Source organism: Ranitomeya imitator, chromosome 9, assembly GCF_032444005.1.
Source record: "Ranitomeya imitator isolate aRanImi1 chromosome 9, aRanImi1.pri, whole genome shotgun sequence".
In the NCBI taxonomy this organism is placed as follows: Eukaryota; Metazoa; Chordata; class Amphibia; order Anura; family Dendrobatidae; genus Ranitomeya; species Ranitomeya imitator.
In genome coordinates, this window is record NC_091290.1 from 88,633,458 (window position 1) to 88,661,215 (window position 27,758).

Genomic DNA, 27,758 nt, shown 5'->3' on the forward strand with positions numbered 1-27,758 from the left:
ATCCGAACTTCTTTGAGACAAAACAGCCCCTGCTCCAATCTCAGAAGCATCAACCTCGACCTGAAACGGGAGCAAAACATCTGGCTGACACAACACAGGGGCAGTAGAAAAACGACGCTTCAACTCCTGAAAAGCCTCAACGGCCGCAGAGGACCAATTGACCACATCAGCACCTTTCTTGGTCAAATCAGTCAACGGTTTAACAACACTAGAAAAATTAGCGATGAAGCGACGGTAAAAATTAGCAAAGCCCAGGAACTTCTGCAGGCTCTTCACAGATGTAGGCTGCGTGCAATCATAAATGGCCTGAACTTTAACAGGGTCCATCTCGATAGTAGAAGGGGAAAAAATGAAACCCAAAAATGAAACCTTCTGAACCCCAAAGAGACATTTAGACCCCTTCACAAACAAGGAATTCGCACGAAGGACCTGGAACACCATTCTGACCTGCTTCACATGAGACTCCCAATCATCCGAAAAGACCAAAATATCATCCAAATATACAATCATGAAACTATCCAGGTACTTTCGGAAGATGTCATGCATAAAGGACTGAAACACAGATGGAGCATTAGAAAGCCCGAATGGCATCACCAGGTACTCAAAATGGCCCTCGGGCGTATTAAATGCTGTTTTCCATTCATTGCCCTGTTTAATACGCACAAGATTATACGCCCCTCGAAGATCTATCTTGGTGAACCAACTAGCCCCCTTAATCCGAGCAAACAAATCAGACAGTAGCGGCAAAGGGTACTGAAATTTGACCGTGATCTTATTAAGAAGGCGGTAATCAATACAAGGTCTCAAAGAACCATCCTTCTTGGCCACAAAAAAGAACCCTGCTCCCAACGGTGATGACGACGGGCGAATATGCCCTTTCTCCAAGAACTCCTTTATATAACTCCGCATAGCGGCATGTTCTGGCACAGATAAATTGAACAGTCGACCCTTAGGAAACTTACTACCAGGAATCAAATTAATAGCACAATCACAATCCCTATGAGGAGGTAGGGCACCGGATTTGGGCTCATCAAATACATCCCGGTAATCCGACAAAAACTCAGGGACTTCAGAAGGAGTGGAAGACGAAATTGACAGCAATGGAACATCACCATGTACCCCTTGACAACCCCAGCTGGACACAGACATTGATTTCCAATCCAATACTGGGTTGTTGCCCTGTAGCCATGGCAACCCCAAAACGACCACATCATGCAGATTATGCAACACCAAAAAGCGAATATCCTCCTGATGTGCAGGAGCCATGCACATGGTCAAATGAGTCCAAGTTTAGAAAGTGGTCTGTGCTTACTCAGTGGAATGAGTGTGCCCTGGCGGCAATTTTCAGAAAGGGTCTTTCTGAAGCCCTTAAGGATGTCATGGTGGGATTTCCCACGCCTGCTGGTCTGAATGAGTCTATGTCCTTGGCCATTCAGATCTATCGGCGCTTGCGTGAGCGCAAAGCTGTGCACCATCTGGCGGTATTCTCTGAGCATAGGCCTGAGCCTATGCAGTGTGATAGGACTTTGACCAGAGCTGAACGGCAAGAACACAGATGTCGGAATGGGCTGTGTTTTTACTTTGGTGAATCCACTCATGCTATCTCCGATTTTCCTAAGCGCACTAAGCGGTTCGCTAGGTCTGCCACCATTGGTACGGTACAGTCTAAATTTCTTTTGTCCGTTACTCTGATTTGCTCTCTGTCGTCCTATTCTGTTATGGCATTTGTGGATTCAAGCGCTGCCCTGAATTTGATGGACTTGGAGTTTGCCAGGCGCTGTGGTTTTTTCTTGGAGCCCTTGCAGTATCCTATTCCATTGAGAGGAATTGATGCTACGCCTTTGGCCAAGAATAAGCCTCAGTACTGGACTCAATTGACCATGTGCATGGCTCCTGCACATCAGGAGGCTATTCGCTTTTTGGTGTTGCATAATCTGCATGATGTGGTCGTTTTGGGGTTGCCATGGCTACAGGTCCATAATCCAGTGTTAGATTGGAAATCTATGTCTGTGTCCGGCTGGGGTTGTCAGGGGGTACATGGTGATGTTCCATTGTTGTCAATTTCGCCTTCCACTCCTTCTGAACTCCCTGAGTTTTTATCAGATTACCGGGATGTATTTGAAGAGCCCAAATCCGGTGCCCTACCTCCTCATAGGGATTGCGATTGTGCTATTAATTTGATTCCTGGTAGTACGTTTCCTAAGGGCCGTCTGTTTAATTTATCTGTGCCAGAGCACGCCGCTATGCGGAGTTAAAAAAAGGAATCCTTGGAGAAGGGTCATATTCGCCCGTCGTCGTCACCATTGGGAGCAGGGTTCTTTTTTGTGGCCAAGAAGGATGGTTCTTTGAGACCTTGTATTGATTACCGCCTTCTTAATAAGATCACAGTCAAATTTCAGTATCCTTTGCCACTGCTGTCTGATTTGTTTGCTCGGATTAAGGGGGCTAGTTGGTTCACCAAGATAGATCTTCGAGGGGCGTATAATCTTGTGCGAATTAAACAGGGCGATGAATGGAAAACAGCATTTAAGACGCCCGAGGGCCATTTTGAGTACCTGGTTATGCCATTCGGGCTTTCTAATGCTCCATCTGTGTTTCAGTCCTTTATGCATGACATCTTTCGAGAGTACCTGGATAGATTCATGATTGTATATTTGGATGACATTTTGGTCTTTTCGGATGATTGGGAGTCTCATGTGAAGCAGGTCAGAATGGTGTTCCAGGTCCTTCGTGCGAATTCCTTGTTTGTGAAGGGGTCAAAGTGTCTCTTTGGAGTTCAGAAGGTTTCATTTTTGGGTTTCATTTTTTCCCCTTCTACTATCGAGATGGACCCTGTTAAAGTTCAGGCCATTTATGATTGGACTCAGCCGACATCTGTGAAGAGCCTGCAGAACTTCCTGGGCTTTGCTAATTTTTAGCGTCGCTTCATCGCTAATTCTTCTAGTATTGCTAAACCGTTGACTGATTTGACCAAGAAAGGTGCTGATGTGGTCAATTGGTCTTCTGCGGCTGTAGAGGCTTTTCAGGAGTTGAAGCGTCGTTTTTCTCCTGCCCCGGTGTTGGTCGAGGGGGAGTTGGAGTATGTGGTGGAGAAGATTTTGGATTCTCGTGTTTCGAGACGGAAACTCCAGTACCTGGTCAAGTGGAAGGGTTATGGTCAGGAAGATAATTCCTGGGTTTTTGCCTCTGATGTTCATGCTGCCGATCTAGTTCGTGCCTTTCATTTGGCTCACCCTGATCGGCCTGGGGGCTCTGGTGAGGGTTTGGTGACCCCTCCTCAAGGGGGGGTACTGTTGTGAATTCTGTTGTCGAACTCCCTCCTGTGGTCGTGAATGGTACTTTGGCAAGTTCTGTCCATGGACTCCCTCTGGTGGCTGTGAGTGAAGCTGCTGCTTCTGAGGTTCCTTACACAGGTGACGTGGTTTATCCTTTGGTTGGCTGCTCTATTTAACTCCACTCAGATCGTTACTCCATGCCAGCTGTCAATGTTCCTGCATTGGTTCAGTTCGCTCTTGGATCTTTCTGGTGACCTGTCTTCTCCAGCAGAAGCTAAGTTCCTGATAGTTATTATTTGTTCATTGTTTCCTTGTCCAGCTGATTATCATGATTTTGTCTTGCTAGCTGGAAGCTCTGGGATGCAGAGTGGCATCTCCGCACCGTTAGTCGGTGCAGAGGTTTTTTTGCACACTCCGCGTGGTCTTTTGTAGTTTTTTGTGCTAACCGCAAAGATACCTTTCCTATCCTCTGTCTGTTTAGTAAGTCTGGCCTCCCTTTGCTGAAACCTGTTTCATTTCTGCGATTGTGACTTTCATCTTTACTCACAGTCAATATATGTGGGGGGCTGCCTTTTCCTTTGGGGAATTTCTCTGAGGCAAGGTAGGCTTTATTTTCTATCTCTAGGGCTAGCTAGCTCTTAGGCTGTGAAGAGGCGTCTAGGGAGAGTCAGGAACGCTCCACGGCTATTTCTAGTTGTTGTGATAGGATTAGGGCCTGCGGTCAGCAGAGCTCCCACATTCCAGAGCTTGTCCTGTGTGAATTTAACTATCAGGTCGTGCCGGGTGCTCCTAACCACCAGGTCATAACACTGATCCACTGAATTTGGTTCATCATAAAGCAATCCAAGCACCAGAAAAAACGCATCAACATCACGCAATGCAGGATCTCCTGGCGCAAGGGAAAATGCCCAGTCTTGAGGGTCGCCACGCAAGAAAGAAATAATAATTTTCACTTGTTGAACGGGATCACCAGAGGAGCGGGGTTTCAAAGCTAGAAACAGTTTACAATTATTTTTGAAATTCAAAAACTTAGACCTATCCCCAGAAAACAAATCAGGAATTGGAATTCTGGGTTCTAACATCGGATTCTGAACTACAAAATCTTGAATGCTTTGTACCCTTGCAGTGAGATGATCCACACAAGAGGACAGACCTTGAATGTCCATATCTACACCTGTGTCCTGAACCACCCAAAGGTAAAGGGGAAAAGAGAGACAAAACACACTGCAAAGAAAAAAAAATGGTCTCAGAACTTCTCTTATCCCTCTATTGCGATGCATTAACACTTTTGGGCCAGCTGTACTGTTATGGACCTGGTGGTTAGGAGCACCCGAAATGACCTGATGGTTAAACCGATACAGGACAAGCTCTGGGAAGTGGGAACTCTGCTGACCGCAATCCCTAATCCTATCACACAACTAGAAATAGCCGTGGAGCGTACCTGACATGGCCTAGACGCCTCGACACAGCCTAAGAACTAGCTAGCCCTAGAGATAGAAAATAAAGCCTACCTTGCCTCAGAGAAATTTCCCCAAAGGAAAAGGCAGCCCCCCACAAATATTAACTGTGAGTTAAGATGAAAGTCACAAACACAGAAATGAAGCAGGTTTTAGCAAAGGGAGGCCAGACTAACTAAACAGACAGAGGATAGGAAAGGTATCTTTGCGGTCAGCACAAAAAACTACAAAAGACCACGCAGAGTGTGCAAAAAGACCCCCGCACCGACTCACGGTGCGGAGGTGCCACTCTGCATCCCAGAGCTTCCAGCTAGCAAAGCAAAATCATGAAAGCAAGCTGGACAAGAGAACAATGAACAGAAAATAACAATCGGGGACTTAGCTTCTTGCAGGAAGAGACAGGTCACCAGAAAGATCCAAGAGCGAACTGAACCAGTACAGGAACATTGACAGCTGGCATGGAGTAACGATTTGAGTGGAGTTAAATAGAGAAGCCAGCCTAAGAATAACCTAGGTCACCTGTGGAAGGAACCTCAGAACCAGCAACTCCACTCACAGCCACCAGAGGGAGTCCATGGACAGAACTCGCCGAAGTACCATTCATGACCACAGGAGGGAGTTCGATAACAGAATTCACAACACAATCCGCTGCGGATCCGCAGCCAAATCCGCACCGTGTGCACATAGCCTAATTCTAAAGGTATGTGCACATGCTGCGGAAAACGCTGCGGATCCGCAGCAGTTTCCCATGAGTTTACAGTTCAATGTGAACCTATGGGAAACAAAAATCGCTGTACACATGCTGCAGAAAAACTGCACAGAAACGCAGGGGTTTACATTCTGCAGCATGTCACTTCTTTCTGCGGATTCTGCAGCGGTTCTACAACTGCTCCAATAGAAAATCGCAGTTGTAAAACCGCAGTGAAATGCGCAGAAAAAACGCAGTAAATCCGCCATAAATCTGCAGCGGTTTAGCACTGCGGATTTATCAAATCCGCAGCGGAAAAATTCGCAGAGGAACATAATACGTGTGCACATACCGAAACCCTAACCCTAGCCCTAACCCTAGCCCTAACCCTAACCCTAGCCCTAACCCTAGCCCTAACCCTAACCCTAGCCCTAACCCTAGCCCTAACCCTAACCCTATTCTAACCTTAGTGGAAAAAAAAAATTCTTTATTTTTTTATTGTCCCTACCTATGGGGGTGACAAAGGGGGGGTCATTTATTATTTTTTTTATTTTGATCACTGTGATAGATTATATCTCAGTGATCAAAATGCACTTTGGAACGAATCTGCCGGCCGGCAGATTCGGCGGGCGCACTGCGCATGCGCCCGCCATTTTGGAAGATGGCGGCGCCCAGGGAGAAGACTGACGGACCCCGGGAGGATCGGTAAGTATGATGGGGTGGGGGGGGAGCATGGGGGGGATCGGAGCATGGGGGGGATCGGAGCGCGGGGGGGTGGAACGGAGCACGGGGGTGGAACGGAGCACGGGGGTGGATCGGAGCACGGGGGGGTGGATGATGCACGGGGGGGTGGATCGGAGTGCAGGGGGGTTGGATCGGAGCATGGGGGGGTGATTGGAGCACGGGGGGAGTGGACAAGAGCACGGGGGGAGCGGAGCACAGGACGGAGGGGAGCCGAAGCAGTGTACCGGACAGATCGGTGGCTTGGGGGGGCGATCGGTGGGGTGGGGGCACATTAGTGTTTCCAGCCATGGCCGATGATATTGCAGCATCGGCCATGGCTGGATTGTAATATTTCACCAGTTTTAATAGGTGAAATATTACAAATCGCTCTGATTGGCAGTTTCACTTTCAACAGCCAATCAGAGCGATCGTAGCCACGGGGGGTGAAGCCACCCACCCTGGGCTAAACTACCACTCCCTGTGTCCCTGCAGATCGGGTGAAATGGGAGTTAACCCTTTCACCCGATCTGCAGGGACACGATCTTTCCATGACGCCACATAAGCGTCATGGGTCGGATTGGCACCGACTTTCATGACGCCTACGTGGCGTCATGGGTCGGGAAGGGGTTAAAGAAAATTTAGCAGCACTGCAAAAAAAAAAATGGATGCAATGAAACCAGTAAGGGAATGTGCACACATTGCGGATTCGTATGCGATTTTTCCCCACAGATTCTGAAAAATCCACCGGTAAACGCCCTTCATACCTACAATACCCATTATGCACAAAACCTTTGTCACAGGACTTCTGAGAGATTAAGAAATCACCTTCAGCATGTCTGCTACAGCATAAAGAAAGTCCAAGGTCAATTTGAAACTCTGAGCAAAACACTTACAGAATAATAATAATAATAATCTTTATTTATATAGCGCCAACATATTCCGCAGCGCTTTACAGTTTAACAATTTCAAACACAACAGAATATAGAGAGCAAAAATTACAACAATACTACAATAAACTACAGACCATTCAAGGAAAAGAAACTACACAGATTGCGCCTCATTTCAGGACTCTATACAAACAGATACAAAACAAAGCCAAAACCTGACAACTTGGACAACCACTCCATTCCAGACAGAAAAGCATCTAACTGTGTCATTAATCTCTCAGATTATAAACCCAACAAAGTGGAGCTGGCTGTGCTTTCCAGAGGACTCTCATTTTGTCCTACTAAGGCCCTGGATAAAACTGAACTCTGCAGTGATATGGAACATTTTTTCAGGAGACTGCTCCTGAGGGAATATTTCAATGATACAGACGATTCAGAAAACACTCGGACTGAAGGAAAAGTGATACTAACAACCAAGAAGAGGTCAGACTGGACACCTCCACCTGAACGCAACCCTCATTTGGATAAATATATAGACTCCTTCAGACATTTGATAAAATCCACCATCATAGACACTAAAAGGAGACAAGCATCCAACATCAGTGCCTAGGAGAGAAAGGCCATACAGTCTCTGAAAACCAACAAAGAAATCATCATCAAACCTGCTGACAAGGGAGGTGCAATAGTCATGATGAACACACCAGACTATATGAAGGAAGCAAACAGACAACTTATGGACACACGCTACAAAAAAAATTGGAGGTGGATCCTACACAGGACTATTACAAGGAACAAAACAAGTTAGTATCTTGTCTGCACAACGAATCCATAAGAGCCGATGACCTGGATATAGATGAACACCTTGGTCGCCTCCGAAAGACCTTTTTGAATCAGGGCTACCATCCAAGAACAAGCCCAAACTAAATTACAAGAGCAACTAGAATATCAAGGAATCTCCTGCTACATTACAAAGCTAAAGAAGAAAACAACCGGGTGCCTCTAGTGGTCACCTACAATGCCAATCTGGAGGTGCTAAGGGGAGCTGCACGGAAATTACAACCTTTACTACAAAAAGATGCCTGACTACAATCCATTTTTCCAGACACCCCACTACTGTGTTTTAGGCAGCCCCCAAATGTAAGAAGCATCATTGTCAGAAGCTCGCTGTCCTCTACAACAGCTGCAGGAACCTTTCCTTGCAACCATAAAAAATGTAAAACCTGTCCATTTATAATGACCACAGACAAGATAAAGATCCCCAATTCACATCAGGACTACAAGATACCAGGTACTTTTAACTGCGTCACTTCTAATGTGGTGTACTTAATTATTTGTACTAAATGTCCAACTGGGGGTCTGTATGTAGGGGAGACAGGGCAGAAACTGAGAACAAGGATGAACTCTCATCGCCATACAATAAGAGAAAAAAGAATGAATCTACCTGTGGCAATACATTTTGGTCTCCCCAAACATAACATTATGGACATGAAATTGCATGTATTAAAAGGCAACTTCAAATGTCAAAGAGACAGATAAGTATGGGAATATAAGCTGATGATGACCATTGACACTCTCAGTGCAGGCATGAATGTGTCGCATGGATTTATATCTTTTTACATTAACTAAGGAATTTGTGGGGTCATCATAACAGAACCAGACCCCAATCAGAGGACAATAAAACATTCCTTATCTATGAACTGTCCCAATAGTTATGGGCATAACTTTTTATCATTCACATAATGGTAATTCTGCTTCACGTCACCTGTCTTGTCTATGGAATTTTTCTGTGCTGTGTTGTGCATAAATATGTGATTCTTCAGAATTTCTTTTAGTCTATGCCTGATGAAGAGACCTGAGTAGTCTCGAAAGCTTGCAATTTGTTACCATCTTTTCAGTTAGCCATTAATAGGTATCAACCACTGAGGACTCTCAATTCTACATATTTTAATAGTCTATAAGTGTCATGCCAACGCCCACTGCCGCCGCTACCTCCGCTCCCGGGTCCTCTTCCCTGCTCCCCACTCCAGGTGCCGCACTGATTCCCCGTCCTGTCATCCTGCCACCAGGGGGATCCAGCTTGGTGTCCTCTCTCTTCTTACTTCTGGTCTGTTTCAGCTCTGTGCATGCGCCTTAGGTCGCAGGCGCACGCTCCTTTGCCCTCTTAACCCTCTCTGCACCTTCCCAGAAGTGTTGGTGCTCCAATCAGGTGTCGGCACAGGGTATATCAGGCGGCTCCTCCATATTGGTGGTGCCTGATTACTGTGTGCTTTCTGTATGCTGTTCTGGCCCTTTTCCTGTCTACCTGTCCAGTCCTGACTACCTGTCCCGTCCTGACTACCTGTCCTGTCCTGTCTACCTGCCCTGTCCTACCTCTATGTTTCACCCTGCTACCTAAGCCTGTACTTCCGTTTGAGTATTCCGTCTTGGTGGCTCCGTCTCCCTAGCTCTGGTCGGGTCCACTCTATCTTCTCTCCTTGGTCCGGCTTGTGGTGCTCCTGTCCCCTTTTGAGCCGCCCCTCTTGGTACCAGCTGTCGCGGTACTTGACTCCCTCTGGTCTGTCCCTAACGATCCCTGAATAGGGGTTGGCTCTCCCTGGTCCGCTCGCTCATGGGAGCTTCAGTGCCATGACCCAGAGGGTCCACTCTTGTATCACGTCCCTCCTTAGACGTCTCAATAAGGACTCTTTCACACATCCGATTGTTGTTATGTGTGCCATGGGTTATTTTTATGGGTAGATCCCAGGTGCATTACAATCAATGTACCTTTTCATGTCTTTTTTTGTGGAGACAAAAACAGAGACATATAAAACTCACCAATGCAAGTCAACGGCCCAATTAAAAAAATGGATAATTCACTGCTGTCATCCCTGTGCTGTCTGTATTTTACTGTTTAATAGGTTGGAGAAGCAAAGACTTTTTTTTAATTGATGGTAGGGTTTTATTGACATCTATTCTCAGGTAAGAGGAACAGGCACTGAAGTGCTTTATTATACAGCTATGTATGTATTCAATTCTATAAAAGTGCCAAAGTAATGCTGTGTGCGAAAAAAAGTAAAGGGCAACTCTATTACTACATTTCTGGCTTTTTTTCTGTCGAAATACATGGATAAATGACATTCAGACAAAACAGCTTATCTATCAAGCATTTGCACCGCATTTTCTGACATATGTGCAGCGCCCCAGAGTCCTGGTCGTTGCAGTAATGTTGTTCTTCCACCAGGGGGGAGTGATGTTACGTCTGATGGCACCAAAGGAGTTCACCTTGCCAGATATCACAGCCACACACACACTTCACACGCCAGTCCACCAGGGGGAACTAAGGTTCTATCTACTAGGCCACTCCTCACATAGGGTAAAACTGGTGGGTTGGTTAGGAAGTTAGTGAGTCAGAGTCAGTTCAGGAGAGAAGGAGGAGAGGAGAATTCCTGGCTGGGGACCGACGAAGAAAGGTCTCCAGGTCGAGCTGGCTGGGGTGATCCCTGGTCAGATCCAGACTGAAGTCTGAGGAAGAGAGAAGGAAGGACACGGAGCTGCGCCTGCAACCCATGCGGCAGCATCCTAAGAAAGGACAAGAAAGGAAATGTGCTGTAGTGAGTCAGAAAAGAATTCATAGCAACAGGAGTGAAACATCAGTGGGAGACCAGCTAGAAGCAGGCTGCCTCAATCTGAAGTGCAAATCTGGTGGCCGGAACACCGAGGGAGTAATAGACTCTACGCTTTACTTCAGAGACCGGCATGGCAGTCAATTCCGAGTTGGCTGTCCGACCTAAACACCTAAGCAGACACGGTGGCAATTGTGGAGGAGGGGTGTCTCTAGGGTCCCTATAAAATAGCCTCAGGCCACCACTGTCATACGGGTTTGTCCTAGCCATCTGGGGGACAGAGAGAGAGAAGTAACAACAGTGAGGACCTTATGGTAGCTTATGCAAGTAGGGACCTACTACGTTACTGTGCGCAAGGGGAAGGCTACTGATTTCCACCTGGATAAGGGGACTCTGGAATTGCCATCAGACCGGCCGGACCCTGCCTATCCTGTCATCCGGCACTCTGGACTGTGGATGCTGAAGCCTTCAGTAAAGGTAAAGAGCCTGCACCCATTGTGTCCTCGTTATTCGCCGCGCCCTACATCCTCCACCATCACCATCTACACTTCTGGGAAGCCCTGGGGAAATACTTCACCTGTGGGAAGGTATACCATCTAGCTGCCATAACGATACGATACGATACGATACACTTTATTGATCCCATGGGAAATTATGGTATCACAGCAGCACAACTTAAATCATAAAAATCATAAAGGAATTACATAGTTGACATGACAGTGGAGTTGACAGAAGAACATTATACATTATACATTAGAATAGGACATACACAACAAGTGAACTGAAATGTAGAGAAATAAGTAGACATTCACCTTGGTGGTTTAACCCTAATGTTATTGTTGTACATTCCGATAGCAGTTGGCACAAACGATTTCCTATGTTTTTCCTTCTTACACCTCAGAAGTATTAGCCAGTTACTGAAGGTGCTCTTCTGTCTCATGAATAGCTCATATAATGGATGTGCATTATTGTTCATAATCGCCATACACTTTTTCAGAGTTCTTTTCTCCACTACCTCCCCAAAAGAGTCCAGATTGCAGCCCACAGCAGAACTTGCCTTCTTAATAATCTTATTCAGTTTATTAGCATCAGAGGCCCGCACACTACTACCCCTGCACGTGATTGCAAAAAAGATGGCACTTGCCACTACAGATTGGTAGAACATTTCTAACATTTTGCTACACACATTAAAAGACCTCAGTTTCCTTAGGAAATACAATCTGCTCATCCCCTTCTTGTAGACAAACTCTGAGTGGCATCTCCAGTCCAGTTTGCTATCCAAATGGACCCCCAAATATTTGTAACTCTCCACCTGCTCTACCTCCTGACCAGCAATAGTGATCGGTAAGCATTCCATCTTTATCCTGCTATAGTTGGCCACCAACTCCTTAGTTTTCTTAACATTTAGTTGTAGATAGTTACCATTGCACCAATCCATGAAATTCGACACCACCCTTCTGTATTCCTCATCCACCTGATCTCCCCTAATGCATCCCACAACCACAGAGTCATCCGAAAATTTTTGAAGGTGGCAAAGTTCAGATTTATACTGAAAGTCTGAAGTATACAGTGTGAATAGAAAGGGCGCAAGCACCGTTCCCTGGGCGGCACCTACACTGCTCAATAATCTGCTTGACACCACTGCTCCCATCTGTACAAACTGTGGCCGATCTGATAGGTAGTCAGTTATCCAATTTCTCATCCCCTCCTCAACCTTCATATCAGTCATCTTTTTCTGTAGTAAAAGTGGCTGCAGAGAGTTAAATGCACTCGAGAAATCGAAGAACATCGCTCGCACCATGGTACCGTCAGTCTCCCGAAATGAATGTACCCTATGTAACAGAGAAAGAATAGCATCATCCACCCCCAATCTATGTCGGTAAGCAAACTGAAGGGGATGGATAAAAGCATTGACCCTTGGTCTTAAGTGAGCAAGCACTAATCTTTCCAAGGCCTTCATAGCGTGAGATGTTAAGATGTTAACATCACCCCAGCGGACCCCCGAGCAGCGTCGGTCACTCTGACCGAATACCACAGGTGGCGTCACGAACACTACCGTTTTCTACGAACTCTGCCTTTTATTTGGCGCCCCTCATAGGGCCACGGTCCGGGTCGGGCCACCGTGACATCCTCGCTGAGGGAACTGAAGGACCCGGTACCGAGTACCCCATTGCCCTTAGGTGGGGGCGATCCATATGCAAATGTGTCTTGAAAAGGGACTCAGAGTGGCACTCCTGGCACAAATGCATACTTGGCACCTCAGATTTTCCTACAACAGCTCCTAATTGTGCTTATTTTTGATGATCACTTCAGTTGCCAAGAATATATCTTAATCACTTTAGTTTGAACCATGTTTTATGTTATCATGTTGATAAAAGTGTTAATAATGTTATGTTCTCGCAACAAATCAAAGCTTAACTAAATATAGCATAATAAAATGATCTTGACATTCTGCATAGAAATCGCTGGCCGCCTCTGAATTGCTTTATTAATTATCACCTACAGTATTTTGCCTACAACTTGGCATTAAGAAATGTTTACAGAATTAAGTGAGAAAGCTGCCCACGACTGCACCAAACACGAATGGAGTGCACCTGCTGGGAGAAGGGAATCGCAGCATGTAATCTTCATTCCTTTGCTTCTGGATAGTGCAGGTGAAAGCTTAAAGGGAACCTGTCACCCCCGTTTTTTGAGATTGAGCTATAAATACTGTTAAATAGGGCCTGCGCTGTGTGTTCCTATAGTGTATGTAGTGTACCCCGATTCCCCATGTATGCTGAGAAATAACTTACCAAAGTCGCCGTTTTCGCCTGTCAATCAGGCTGGTCAGGTCGGGAGGGCGTGGTGACATCGCTGGTTCTTCCTCAGCTTTACGTTGGTGGCGTAGTGGTGAAGACACAGCGCGCGATCTGCGCTGTCATCCCTTTCGTCGGTGGGGGCGGCCATCTTCCTGGGGCCGCGCGTGCGCAGATCGAGTGCTCTGCTGCACGGGGCTTCAGGAAAATGGCCGCGGGATGCCGCGCGTGCGCATTAGAGATCGCGGCGGCCATTTTCCCAAAGCCGAGTTTGCATCTCGGCTTTGGGAAAATGGCCGCCGCGATCTCTAATGCGCACGCGCGGCATCCCGCGGCCATTTTCCTGAAGCCCCGTGCAGCAGAGCACTCGATCTGCGCACGCGCGGCCCCAGGAAGATGGCCGCCCCCACCGACGAAAGGGATGACAGCGCAGATCGCGCGCTGTGTCTTCACCACTACGCCACTACGCCACCAACGTAAAGCTGAGGAAGAACCAGCGATGTCACCACGCCCTCCCGACCTGACCAGCCTGATTGACAGGCGAAAACGGCGACTTTGGTAAGTTATTTCTCAGCATACATGGGGAATCGGGGTACACTACATACACTATAGGAACACACAGCGCAGGCCCTATTTAACAGTATTTATAGCTCAATCTCAAAAAACGGGGTGACAGGTTCCCTTTAAAGGGAGATATAAAAATTGCACAAAAGATTAGCTATTTACTTGGAACTAATCTCTGGAAATATCCAGAAGTCTCCAGCCACGGCAGGACACACATCTACTACACTTGAGAACCTGTGGGCTGTGATAAATAATTTTTTTCCCCTAAACTCTCCACCTCAAGGAAATAAGCATACATCAGCTATTTTCAGGAAATGCAGTGATTAAATGCATTAAATAAATGAGGCTTGTGTTGCAGAAAATATTATGTTACATATATGTTTTATTTAGAAATCTTGGACATGATCATTAGCTGCCTCTTGGGCGACAACATAACTATAATGGATGAAGGGGCTGTAATTGCACCTGGGTCTTAGGGGGGTTACAATAGATCTCTTTGCTTCATATAAGATGACAAATGTTATTAAAAATTTGTGATAGTTCTGGCCCTGTTGGACATTTTGTTTTGGGGTTGTAACGGGGTCTACCAAGCTGAGGTACCTTTTTCAGTACCACCCCGTGTTTCAGGAGGTCCACTCTTCTTTGGTTGGAGTCTGAATGAAGGACGCTGGCTGGAATCCCTTGATTACATGGGCGCATATAAAATCTCACTGCTCCACGTATTTCCAGTCTGACAACACTTTATTCACAGGACACAGAATATATCACACAGATACAGAGGGCAGACCAATAGAAAAGCAGCAGGCCAGACATACATTACAATAGCCGCAGGGGGCCGGAGCCAGCCAATATTTACTGTGGGAATTACAAAGGTGGGGGGAGGACAGAAGGGGGATATATTGTCCCCTCTGCCCAGGGGCGCAGCCTGTGGGCTGATGCATCTCACATGGAACCTATTATACATACATATAACTCAACATATTCTGGGTGCTGTGGGGTTCCGTAACACGTAACACGGCTCCCCTTTTCAGTGACGCGATCGGCATACACAGTCTGATCCTTAGCGGATCGGTTTGGGGATGTCCAAAGTTTATGGGGTTGGTACAAGTTCTGTTTGTCGACTTAGTCCATGGGCGTTACCCTTTTGTTTGCCGGGTCTGTAGTGGATAGTGAAGTCCAGAGGTTGTAGGGCTAAACTCCACCGCAGTAATCTGGCATTGTCTCTGGAGACCCGATTAAGCCAGACTAGGGGATTATGGTCCGTTAGGAGGGAAAACTGTCGTCCATACAAATATGGTTGCAACTTTTTGAGTGCCCATACTACCGCCAAGCACTCATCCTCGATGGCCGCATAGCTTACTTCACGAGGCAGTAGTTTCCGACTCAGGTAAGCTATCGGGTGTTCTTGGCCATCCGGCCCGACTGGGCTCAGTACTGCCCCCAATCCAAACATAGAAGCATCGGTGTGAACAAGGAAACGTTTAGTTGGATCGGGTACGGCCAATACAGGGCTATTGGTGAGGGCTTCCTCATACTCTGGGGTACAGGTTACCTGGCGGGGTTGGTTCTTATGGGTCAGATCAGTAAGGGGCTTGGCTACGCTGCTGTAATTGGGAACGAATTTCCTGTAATACCCCGCTGTCCCTAGAAACGCCATGACCTGGGTTTAAGTGCGTGGGGTGGGCCATTTGGCTATGGCCTCAATCTTGGCTGGTTCTGGTCTCTGTTTCCCACTTCCCACCCAATGCCCTAAATACTGAACCTCTGCTTTGCCCACGTGACACTTGTTTGGGTTCAGGGTGATTCCGGCCTTGTGGATCCTGTCCAATACTGTCTCTATGTGATTTAGATGCTCTTCCCATGTCGCGCTGTAGATGGCCATGTCTGTTGTGAATTCTGCTCTTGGGTTCCCTCCAGTGGTTGTTGGTGGGAATGCAGTTGTCTCTGACTCGCAGTCCTGGCCAGGTGTATCGGATAATTACAATTCTGACTGGGATATTTAGGTGTGCAGGATCCTTTTGCTCCTGCCAGTTGTCAATGTTTCTCTGGAAGTGTTGGATCTCTGCCTGGCCTCTCCTGCTTATCTGCCAGTTCAGCAAAGATAAGTGTCTGTTTCTTTTCCTGTGGCACACATGCAGTGTGCTTATTTTCAGTACTGTTCATTTGTTTTTCTTTTGTCCAGATTAGACTGTGTCTGTGTTTTCTCAGTCTGGTTAGTTTCACTGGAGTTGCAGATTTACGCTCCTACATCTTTTAGTAGATCTAGGAAGTTTTTGTATATTCTGCTGTGGATTTTTTGAAGGGTTTTAATACTGACCGCACAGAACTCTGTCCTATCCTGTCCTATCTAGCTAGAGTGGCCTCCTGTGCTAAATCCTGTTTTTTTCTGCCTGTGTATGTTTTTTCTTCTCCGACTCACTGCCAATATTTGTGGGGGCTGTCTATCCTTTGGGGATTTTCTCTGAGGCAAGACAGTATTCCGATTTCCATATTTAGGGGTATTTAGTCCTCCAGCTGTGACGAGGTGTCTAGGTGTGTTAGGTACACTCCACGGCTACTTCTAGTTGCGGTGTTAAGTTCAGGTTTCCGGTCAGTATAGTGGCCACTTTCTCCAGTGAAAGTTCTCATGCAGCTCCAAGGTCACCGGATCATAACACATGTCGTCCAGGTAGGCACAAGCATAGTCCTGGAGACCATCCAGAAGCCAGTCAGCAAGCCTCTGGAAGGTCGCCGGGGCATTCTTCATCCCGAATGGCATAACTCGAAACTGGAATAAGCCGAACGGGGTGACAAATGCCGACTTGGGAATAGCGTCAGGACTAAGGGGAATCTGCCAGTAGCCTTTGCAAAGATCGATGATGGTCAAATACTTTGCCCCCACCAGCCGTTCTAACTCATCCACACGCAGCATGGGATACGCATCTGCAGCGCCCCAGAGATCTGGTCGTTGCAGTATGACACTCTGCCGCTAAGGGCAGTGATGGTACGTCTGATGGCACTGAAGGAATTCTACTGACCAGGTATCACCAGCACACATTACACTTCACACTCCGGCCACTAGGGGGAGAAAAAGGCTTTATTTATTGGACCTCTCCTCACACTGGTAAAACTAGGGGTTAGATAGGAAGTTAGTCAGAAGCTGACTGGGTTGGATTCAGGCAACATCACGTGGCAGGGGGTGTTGCAGGGAGAAGACACAGGGGGGTCCCTGTCGGGCGTGGGAACCTGGCAGATGCCTAGCGAACAGAGCAGAACATTACGGAACCGCGCCTGCACATCCCGCGGCGGTATCCTAAGAAAGTGACACGAAGGGAAGGATATTGTGGAACAGTGAGAAACGAGATCAAGCACAAAGGAGAGCCAGTAGGAGTTGTGCCGTGAGACCGAGACAACATCCTACTGAGGAGCGTAGCCGGTGGCCGGAACACAGCGGGAGTAACTGACTCTAGGCCTTACTTCGAACTCCGCAGGATAGTTAATTATAGGTTGGCTGTCTACCTTAAATTTCCTACGAAGACATAGGGGGCAACGCGTGGAGAGGGGCGTCTCTAGGGTCCCGGAAGAGCTCCGAGCCTTCCCGTCATACGGGTGCGTCCTAGCCATAACATACCTGGGGGACGAGAAACTAGTAACATCTGGAACAAGCGAGAGAGAATTAGAAAGAACGAACGAGAACAGCAGTTGTGAGGACTATTCCGAATGCTCAGCAGGATAGCACTACAATATACAGGCGCTAGTGGTAGGCACTGATTTCCACCTGCAAAGGGAACTCTGGATGTGCCCATCAGACCGGCCGGTCTCAGATAGCCCTGTTAAGCGTGCTCTGGATTGAGGATCCTGAAGTCTACAGTAAAGAGGTAAAGAGACTGCAACCTTGTGTCCTCATTATTGACTGCACCTCACACCATCACCATCTACCTTACTGGGAAGCCCTGGGTACATACTTCATCTGTGGGAAGGTATACCATCTAGCTGCCATCACATCACCCCAGCGGACCCCACAGCAGCGTCGGTCACCCTGACCGAACACCACAGGTGGCGTCACGAATCCCTGACAGACTGTACCACCTTTATTGGATGCCCCTTAGCAGGGTCGCGGACCGGGTCTAGCCACCGTGACAGCCTCAGAACTGAACCAGAGAGGCCCGGTGCCGAGAACTCGTGGCCCTGTGTCTGGGGGCGATCCACATCCGTCACTCTTTTCTCATTGAGCTTACGATAGTCTACACAAAACCGTGTAGTCCCATGTTATGATCTGGTGGTTTAGGAGCAACATGGGACGAGCTCTGAAGGAAGTGGTACCTGTACTGACCGCAGTCCCTAAGCTCAACACAACACTAGAAGTAGCCGTGGGATGCTCCTAACACTCCCTAGGCACCTCATCACAGCCTGAGAACTAACTACCCCTAAAGATAGAAACAGGAAAACTATCTTGCCTCAGAGAAAATCCCCAAAGGATAGATAGCCACCCACAAGTAATGACTGTGAGTGGAGAGGGAAAAGACATACACAGAATGAAACCAGGATGAGCACAGGAGGCCAGTCTAGCTAGATAGATAGGACAGGATGGAATACTGTGCGGTCAGTATAAAACACTACAAAAAATCCACACAGAGTTTACAAAAATCTCCACACCTGACTAATAGGTGTGGAGGGTAAATTTGCTTCCCAGAGCTTCCAGCATCACTGAATTAATTCATACTGACAAGCTGGACAAACATAGAAAGCACAGAACGGATAAGTCCACAACCTGTGGACAGCAAAGAGCAAGCAAGGACTTAGCTTTGCTGAACTGGTCAGGATAACAGGGAAATCCAAAGAGATGTGAATCCAACCAGGAACCATTGACAAGTGGCACAAGCTGAAGGAAAGAGCCAGGCTAAATAGCCGAGCAGAATAGACAATCAGTGGAAGCAGCTGCTGACAGCTAAATCCAAGGAGCAGCCATACTGTTATGACCTGGTGGTTAGGAGCACTCGGAATGACCTGATAATTAAACCTCATACAGGACGAGCTCTGGGATGTGGGAGCTCTGCTGACCGCAAGCCCTAATCCTATCACACACACTAGAAATAGCCGTGGAGCGCTCCTGACCAGACCCTAGGCGCCTCGTCACAGCCTAAGAACTATCTAGCCCTAGAGATAGAAAATAAAGCCTACCTTGCCTCAGAGAAATTCCCCAAAGGTAAAGGAAGCCCCCCACATATATTGACTGTGAGTAAAGATGAAAGTCACAAACGCAGAAATGAAACAGGTTTCAGCAAAGGGGAGGCCAGACTTACTAAATAGACAGAGGATAGGAAAAGTAACTTTGCGATCAGCACAAAAACCTACAAAAGACCACGCAGAGTGTGCAAAAAAGACCTCCGCACCGACTCACGGTGCGGAGGGGCCTCTCTGCATCCCAGAGCTTCCAGCTAGCAAAACAAAATCATGAAAACCAGCTGGACAAGAAAACAAAGAACAAAATAAGACAATAAGGAACTTAGCTTCTGCAGGAGAAGACAGGTCACCAGAAAGATCCAGGAGCGAACTGAACGAATGCAAAAACATTGACAGCTGGCATGGAGTAACGATCTGAGAGGAGTTAAATAGAGCAGCCAACCAAAGGATAAGCCACGTCACCTGTGTAAGGAACCTCAGAAGCAGCAGCTTCACTCATAGCCACCAGAGGGAGCACATAGACAGAACTCGCCGAAGTACCATTCACGACCACAGGAGGGAGCTCAACAACAGAATTCACAACAGTACCCCCCCCTTGAGGAGGGGTCACCGAACCCTCACCAGAGCCCCCAGGCCGATCAGGATGAGCCAAATGAAAGGCACGAACCAGATCGTCAGCATGAACATCAGAGGCAAAAACCCAGGAATTATCTTCCTGACCATAACCCTTCCACTTGACCAGGTACTGGAGTTTCCGTCTCGAAACACGAGAATCCAAAATCTTCTCCACCACATACTCCAACTCCCCCTCGACCAACACCGGGGCAGGAGGATCAACGGAGGGAACCATAGGCGCCACGTATCTCCGCAACAACGACCTATGGAACACATTATGGATGGCAAAAGAAGCCGGAAGGTCCAAACGAAATGACACAGGATTAAGAACTTCAGAAATCTTGTATGGCCCAATGAAACGAGGCTTAAACTTAGGAGAGGAAACCTTCATAGGAACGTGACGAGATGACACAAAGTCGGGGACCAACACAACGCCGGCGGTTAGCGAAAAGCTGAGCCTTCTCCTGGGACAATGTCAAATTGTCCACCACATGAGTCCAAATCTGCTGCAACCTGTCCACCACCGCATCCACACCAGGACAGTCCAAAGGCTCAACCTGCCCTGAAGAGAAACGAGGATGGAAACCAGAATTACAGAAAAAAGGAGAAACTAAAGTAGCCGAGCTGGCCCGATTATTAAGAGCGAACTCAGCCAAAGGCAAGAAGGACACCCAATCATCCTGATCAGCAGAAACAAAGCATCACAGATATGTCTCCAAAGTCTGATTAGTTCGTTCGGTTTGGCTATTAGTCTGAGGATGGAACGCCGAAGAAAAAGACAAATCAATGCCCATCTTAGCACAAAAGGACCGCCAAAACCTCGAAACGAACTGGGAACCTCTGTCCGAGACGATGTTCTCTGGAATGCCATGCAAACGAACCACATGCTGGAAAAACAATGGCACCAAATCAGAGGAGGAAGGCAATTTAGACAAGGGTACCAAATGGACCATCTTAGAGAAGCGATCACAAACCACCCAAATGACCGACATCTTTTGAGAAACAGGGAGATCAGAAATAAAATCCATGGAAATATGCGTCCAGGGCCTCTTCGGGATCGGCAAGGACAAAAGCAACCCACTGGCACGAGAACAGCAGGGTTTAGCCCGAGCACAAGTCCCACAGGACTGCACAAAAGAACGCACATCCCGTGACAAAGAAGGCCACCAAAAGGATCTAGCCACCAAATCTCTGGTACCAAAGATTCCAGGATGACCAGCCAACACTGAACAATGAATCTCAGAGATAACTCTACTAGTCCATCTATCAGGGACAAACAGTTTCTCCGTAGGACAACGGTCAGGTCTATCAGCCCGATACTTTTGCAGCACAAGCCGTAAATCAGGGGAAATGGCAGACAAAATGACCCCTTCTTTAAGAATACCCGCCGGCTCCGGAACACCCGGAGAGTCAGGCACAAAACTCCTTGACAGGGCGTCAGCCTTCACATTCTTAGATCCCGGAGGGTATGAAACCACAAAATCAAAACGGGAGAAAAAGAGCGACCATCGAGCCTGTCTAGGATTCAACCGTTTGGCAGACTCGAGATACGTCAAATTCTTGTGATCCGTCAAGACCACCACACGATGTTTAGCTCCTTCAAGCCAATGTCGCCACTCCTCGAATGCCCACTTCATGGCCAACAACTCCCGATTGCCCACATCATAATTGCGCTCAGCAGGTGAGAATTCTCTAGAAAAGAAGGCACAGGGTTTCATCACCGAGCCATCAGAACTTCTCTGCAACAAAACAGCCCCTGCTCCAATTTCAGAAGCATCAACCTCAACCTGAAAAGGGAGCGAAACATCTGGCTGGCACAACACAGGGGCAGAAGCAAAACGACGCTTCAACTCCTGAAAAGCCTCTACAGCCGCAGAGGACCAATTGACCACATCAGCACCTTTCTTGGTCAAATCAGTCAACGGTTTAGCAATACTGTAAAAATTAGCGATGAAGCGAAGATAAAAATTAGCAAAGCCCAGGAACTTCTGTAAGCTCTTCATAGATGTCGGCTGAGTCCAATCGTAAATGGCCTGAACTTTAACAGGGTCCATCTCGATAGTAGAAGGGGAAAAAATGAGACCCAAAAATGAAACCTTCTGAACTCCAAAGAGACACTTTGACCCCTTCACAACCAAGGAATTCGCACGAAGGACCTGGAACACCATTCTGACCTGCTTCACATGAGACTCCCAATCCTCCGAAAAGACCAAAATGTCATCCAAATCTACAATCATGAATCTATCCAGGTACTCTCGGAAGATGTCATGCATAAAGGACTGAAACACAGATGGAGCATTAGAAAGCCCGAATGGCATAACCAGGTACTCAAAATGGCCCTCGGGCGTATTAAATGCCGTTTTCCATTCATCACCCTGTTTAATTCGCACAAGATTATACGCACCACGAAGATCTATCTTGGTGAACCAACTAGCCCCCTTAATTCGAGCAAATAAATCAGACAGCAGCGGCAAAGGATACTGAAATTTGACTGTGATCTTATTAAGAAGGCGGTAATCAATACAAGGTCTCAAAGAACCATCCTTCTTGGCCACAAAAAAGAACCCTGCTCCCAATGGTGACGACGACGGACGAATATGACCCTTCTCCAAGGATTCCTTTACATAACTCCGCATAGCGGCGTGCTCTGGCACAGATAAATTAAACAGACGTCATTTAGGAAACTTACTACCAGGAATCAAATTAATAGCACAGTCGCAATCCCTATGAGGAGGTAGGGCACCAGATTTGGGCTCTTCAAATACATCCCGGTAATCTGATAAAAACTCAGGGACTTCAGAAGGAGTGGATGGCGAAATTGACAGCAATGGAACATCACCATGTACCCCCTGACAACCCCAGCTGGACACAGACATAGATTTCCAATCCAACACTGGATTATGGACCTGTAGCCATGGCAACCCCAAAACGACCACATCATGCAGATTATGCAACACCAAAAAGCGAATATCCTCCTGATGTGCAGGAGCCATGCACATGGTCAATTGAGTCCAGTACTGAGGCTTATTCTTGGCCAAAGGCGTAGCATCAATTCCTCTCAATGGAATAGGATACTGCAAGGGCTCCAAGAAAAAACCACAGCGCCTGGCAAACTCCAAGTCCATCAAATTCAGGGCAGCACCTGAATCCACAAATGCCATTACAGAATAGGACGACAGAGAGCAAATCAGAGTAACGGACAAAAGAAATTTAGACTGTACCTTACCAATGGTGGCAGACCTAGCGAACCGCTTAGTGCGCTTAGGACAATCGAAGATAGCATGAGTGGATTCACCACAGTAAAAACACAGCCCATTCCGACGTCTGTGTTCTTGCCGTTCAGCTCTGGTCAAAGTCCTATCACACTGCATAGGCTCAGGCCTATGCTCATAGAATACCGCCATATGGTGCACAGCTTTCCGCTCATGCATGCGCCGATCGATCTGAATGGCCAAAGACATAGACTCATTCAGACCAGCAGGCGTGGGAAATACCACCATGACATCCTTAAGGGTTTCAGAAAGACCCTTTCTGAAAATTGCCGCCAGGGCACATTCATTCCACTGAGTAAGCACAGACCACTTTCTAAACTTCTGACAGTACACCTCCGCTTCATCCTGACCCTGACACAAAGCCAGCAAGATTTTCTCTGCCTGATCCACTGAATTTGGCTCATCATAAAGCAATCCAAGCGCCAGAAAAAACGCATCAACATCACGCAATGCAGAATCTCCTGGCGTAAGGGAAAATGCCCAGTCTTGAGGGTCACCACGTAACAAAGAAATAATGATTTTTACCTGTTGAACGGGGTCACCAGAGGAGCGGTGTTTCAAAGCTAGAAACAGTTTACAATTATTTTTGAAATTCAAGAACCTAGATCTATCCCCAGAAAATAAGTCAGGAATAGGAATTCTAGGCTCCAAAATAGGATTCTGAACCACAAAATCTTGAATGTTTTGTACCCTTGCAGTGAGATGATCCACACAAGAGGACAAACCTTGAATATCCATACCTACACCTGTGTCCTGAACCACCCAAAGGTCTAGGGGAAAAGAAAGACAAAACACAGTGCAAAGAAAAAAAAATGGTCTCAGAAGTTCTCTTATCCCTCTATTGAGATGCATTAATACTTTGGGCCAGCTGTACTGTTATGACCTGGTGGTTAGGAGCACTCAGAATGACCTGATAATTAAACCTCATACAGGACGAGCTCTGGGATGTGGGAGCTCTGCTGACCGCAAGCCCTAATCCTATCACACACACTAGAAATAGCCGTGGAGCGCTCCTGACCAGACCCTAGGCGCCTCGTCACAGCCTAAGAACTATCTAGCCCTAGAGATAGAAAATAAAGCCTACCTTGCCTCAGAGAAATTCCCCAAAGGTAAAGGAAGCCCCCCACATATATTGACTGTGAGTAAAGATGAAAGTCACAAACGCAGAAATGAAACAGGTTTCAGCAAAGGGGAGGCCAGACTTACTAAATAGACAGAGGATAGGAAAAGTAACTTTGCGATCAGCACAAAAACCTACAAAAGACCACGCAGAGTGTGCAAAAAAGACCTCCGCACCGACTCACGGTGCGGAGGGGCCTCTCTGCATCCCAGAGCTTCCAGCTAGCAAGACAAAATTGTAGATTGTAAGCTCTCAAGAGCAGGGTCGTCTTATTTTGCTTTAATTATTGTATTGTTAACGTTGTTACTTATGACTTTTGTGTTTGAAACTGTTAAACTGTAAAGCGCTGCGGAATATGTTGGCGCTATATAAATAAAGATTATTATTATTATGAAAACCAGCTGGACAAGAAAACAGAGAACAAAATAAGACAATAAGGAACTTAGCTTCTGCAGGAGAAGACAGGTCACCAGAGAGATCCAGGAGCGAACTGAACGAATGCAAAAACATTGACAGCTGGCATGGAGTAATGATCTGAGAGGAGTTAAATAGAGCAGCCAACCAAAGGATAAGCCACGTCACCTGTGTAAGGAACCTCAGAAGCAGCAGCTTCACTCATAGCCACCAGAGGGAGCCCATGGACAGAACTCGCCGAAGTACCATTCACGACCACAGGAGGGAGCTCGACATCAGAATTCACAACACCATACCACTTAAAACCACCGGAGGGAGCCCAAGAGCAGAACTCACAAAAGTGCCACTTACAACCACCGGAGGGAGCCCAAGAGCGGAATTCACAACAGTACCCCCCCTTGAGGAGGGGTCACCGAACCCTCACCAGAGCCCCCAGGCCGATCAGGATGAGCCAAGTGAAAAGCACGAACCAAATCGGTGGCATGGACATCGGAGGCAACAACCCAAGAATTATCCTCCTGGCCATAACCCTTCCACTTGACAAGATACTGAAGCCTCCGCCTCGAAAAACGAGAATCCAAAATCTTCTCAACCTCATATTCCAACTCTCCCTCAACCAACACCGGGGCAGGAGGGTCAACCGAGGGAACAACGGGCACCACATATCTCCGCAACAAAGATCTATGGAAAACATTATGAATGGCAAAAGAGGCAGAAAGAGCCAAACGAAAAGCCACCGGATTAATAATTTCAGAAATTTTATAAGGACCAATAATCCGAGGCTTAAACTTAGGAGAAGAAACCTTCATAGGAACATGACGAAAAGACAACCAAACCAAATCTCCCACACGAAGCCGGGGACCAACACACTGACGGCGGTTAGCAAAACGTTGAGCCCTTTCCTGAGACAACGTCAAATTGTCCACCACATGAGTCCAAATCTGCTGCAGCCTGTCCACCACAGAATCAATACCAGGACAATCAGAAGGCTCAACCTGCCCAGAAGAAAAACGAGGATGAAAACCAAAATTACAAAAGAAAGGTGAAACCAAAGTAGCCGAACTAGCCCGATTATTAAGGGCAAACTCGGCCAACGGCAAGAAAGACACCCAATCATCCTGATCAGCAGACACAAAGCATCTCAAATAGGTCTCCAAGGTCTGATTAGTTCGCTCAGTTTGGCCATTAGTCTGAGGATGAAACGCCGAAGAAAAAGACAAATCAATGCCCATCCTAGCACAATAGGCCCGCCAAAATCTAGAGACAAACTGAGAACCTCTGTCAGACACAATATTCTCCGGAATGCCATGCAAACGAACCACATGCTGAAAAAATAATGGAACCAGATCTGAGGAGGAAGGCAACTTAGGCAAAGGTACCAGATGGACCATTTTAGAGAACCGGTCACAAACAATCCAGATAACAGACATCTTCTGGGAAACAGGAAGATCCGAAATAAAATCCATGGAAATATGCGTCCAGGGCCTCTCAGGGACCAGCAAAGGCAAAAGCAACCCACTAGCGCGGGAACAGCAAGGCTTGGCCCGGGCGCAAGTCCCACAGGACTGCACAAAAGCACGCACATCGCGCGACAAGGAAGGCCACCAAAAGGACCTAGCAACCAAATCTCTGGTACCAAAAATCCCAGGATGCCCAGCCAACACTGAACAATGAACCTCAGAAATTACCTTACTTGTCCATCTATCAGGAACAAACAGCTTCCCCACTGGACAACGGTCAGGCCTATCAGCCTGAAATTCCTGAAGCACCCGCCGCAAATCAGGGGAGATAGCAGAAAGAATCACCCCCTCCTTAAGGCTAGGGTCACATTGCGTTAGTGCAACCCGTTTAGCGCTAGCGCTAGCGGGTTGCGCTAACGCAATGTTTTTAATGGGGCCGCGTTCTGGGGTCGCGGTAATGTCCCCGCTCTCGCAGATCCCCGATCTGCGAGAGCGGGGAACGGAACGCGGGCGCACCTCGGACGCTGCAAGCAGCGTCCGCGGCGCGCCAGGAAACACCGGCGCGTCGCTAGCGCGTGCCGAACATGGCACGCGCTAGTGTTGCGCGTTCCCATTGCCATGAATGTGCGCGCTAACGGACGCGTTGCACGGCGTTAATTTCGCCATGCAACGCTGTCCGTTAAGCGCGTTCCCATAATGCAATGGGAACCCAGCCTAAGAATGCCAACCGGCTCAAGGACTCCAGGAGAATCAGGCAAAAAACTCCTAGAGAGGGCATCAGCCTTAACATTCTTAGATCCCGGAAGATACGAGACCACAAAATCAAAACGGGAGAAAAACAGGGACCATCGAGCCTGTCTAGGATTCAGCCGCTTGGCCGACTCGAGGTAAATCAGATTCTTATGATCGGTCAGGACCACAACACGGTGTTTAGCTCCCTCAAGCCAATGTCGCCACTCTTCAAACGCCCACTTCATAGCCAACAACTCCCGATTGCCGACATCATAATTGCGTTCCGCAGGCGAAAACTTTCTGGAAAAAAAGCACACGGTTTCATCAAAGAACCATCAGACTCCCTCTGAGACAAAACGGCCCCTGCCCCAATCTCAGAAGCGTCGACCTCAACCTGAAAAGGAAGAGAAACATCCGGTTGACGCAACACAGGGGCAGAAGTAAATCGGCGTTTAAGCTCCTGAAAGGCCTCAACAGCCGCAGAGGACCAATTTGTCACATCAGCGCCTTTCTTCGTCAAATCAGTAAGGGGCTTAACCACACTGGAAAAGTTGGCAATGAAACGGCGATAGAAATTAGCAAAGCCCAAAAATTTTTGAAGACCCTTCACAGATGTGGGTTGGATCCAGTCATGAATAGCTTGGACCTTAACAGGATCCATTTCTATAGACGAGGGAGAAAAAATAAAACCCAAAAAAGAGACCTTCTGAACTCCGAATAGGCACTTAGACCCCTTCACAAATAAAGCATTATCACGAAGGATCTGGAACACCATCCTGACCTGCTTCACATGAGACTCCCAATCATCGGAAAAAATCAAAATATCATCCAAATATACGACCATGAATTTATCAAGATAATTGCGGAAAATATCATGCATGAAAGACTGGAACACAGATGGAGCATTAGAGAGCCCAAATGGCATCACAAGGTATTCAAAATGGCATTCGGGCATATTAAATGCAGTTTTCCATTCGTCACCCTGTTTAAT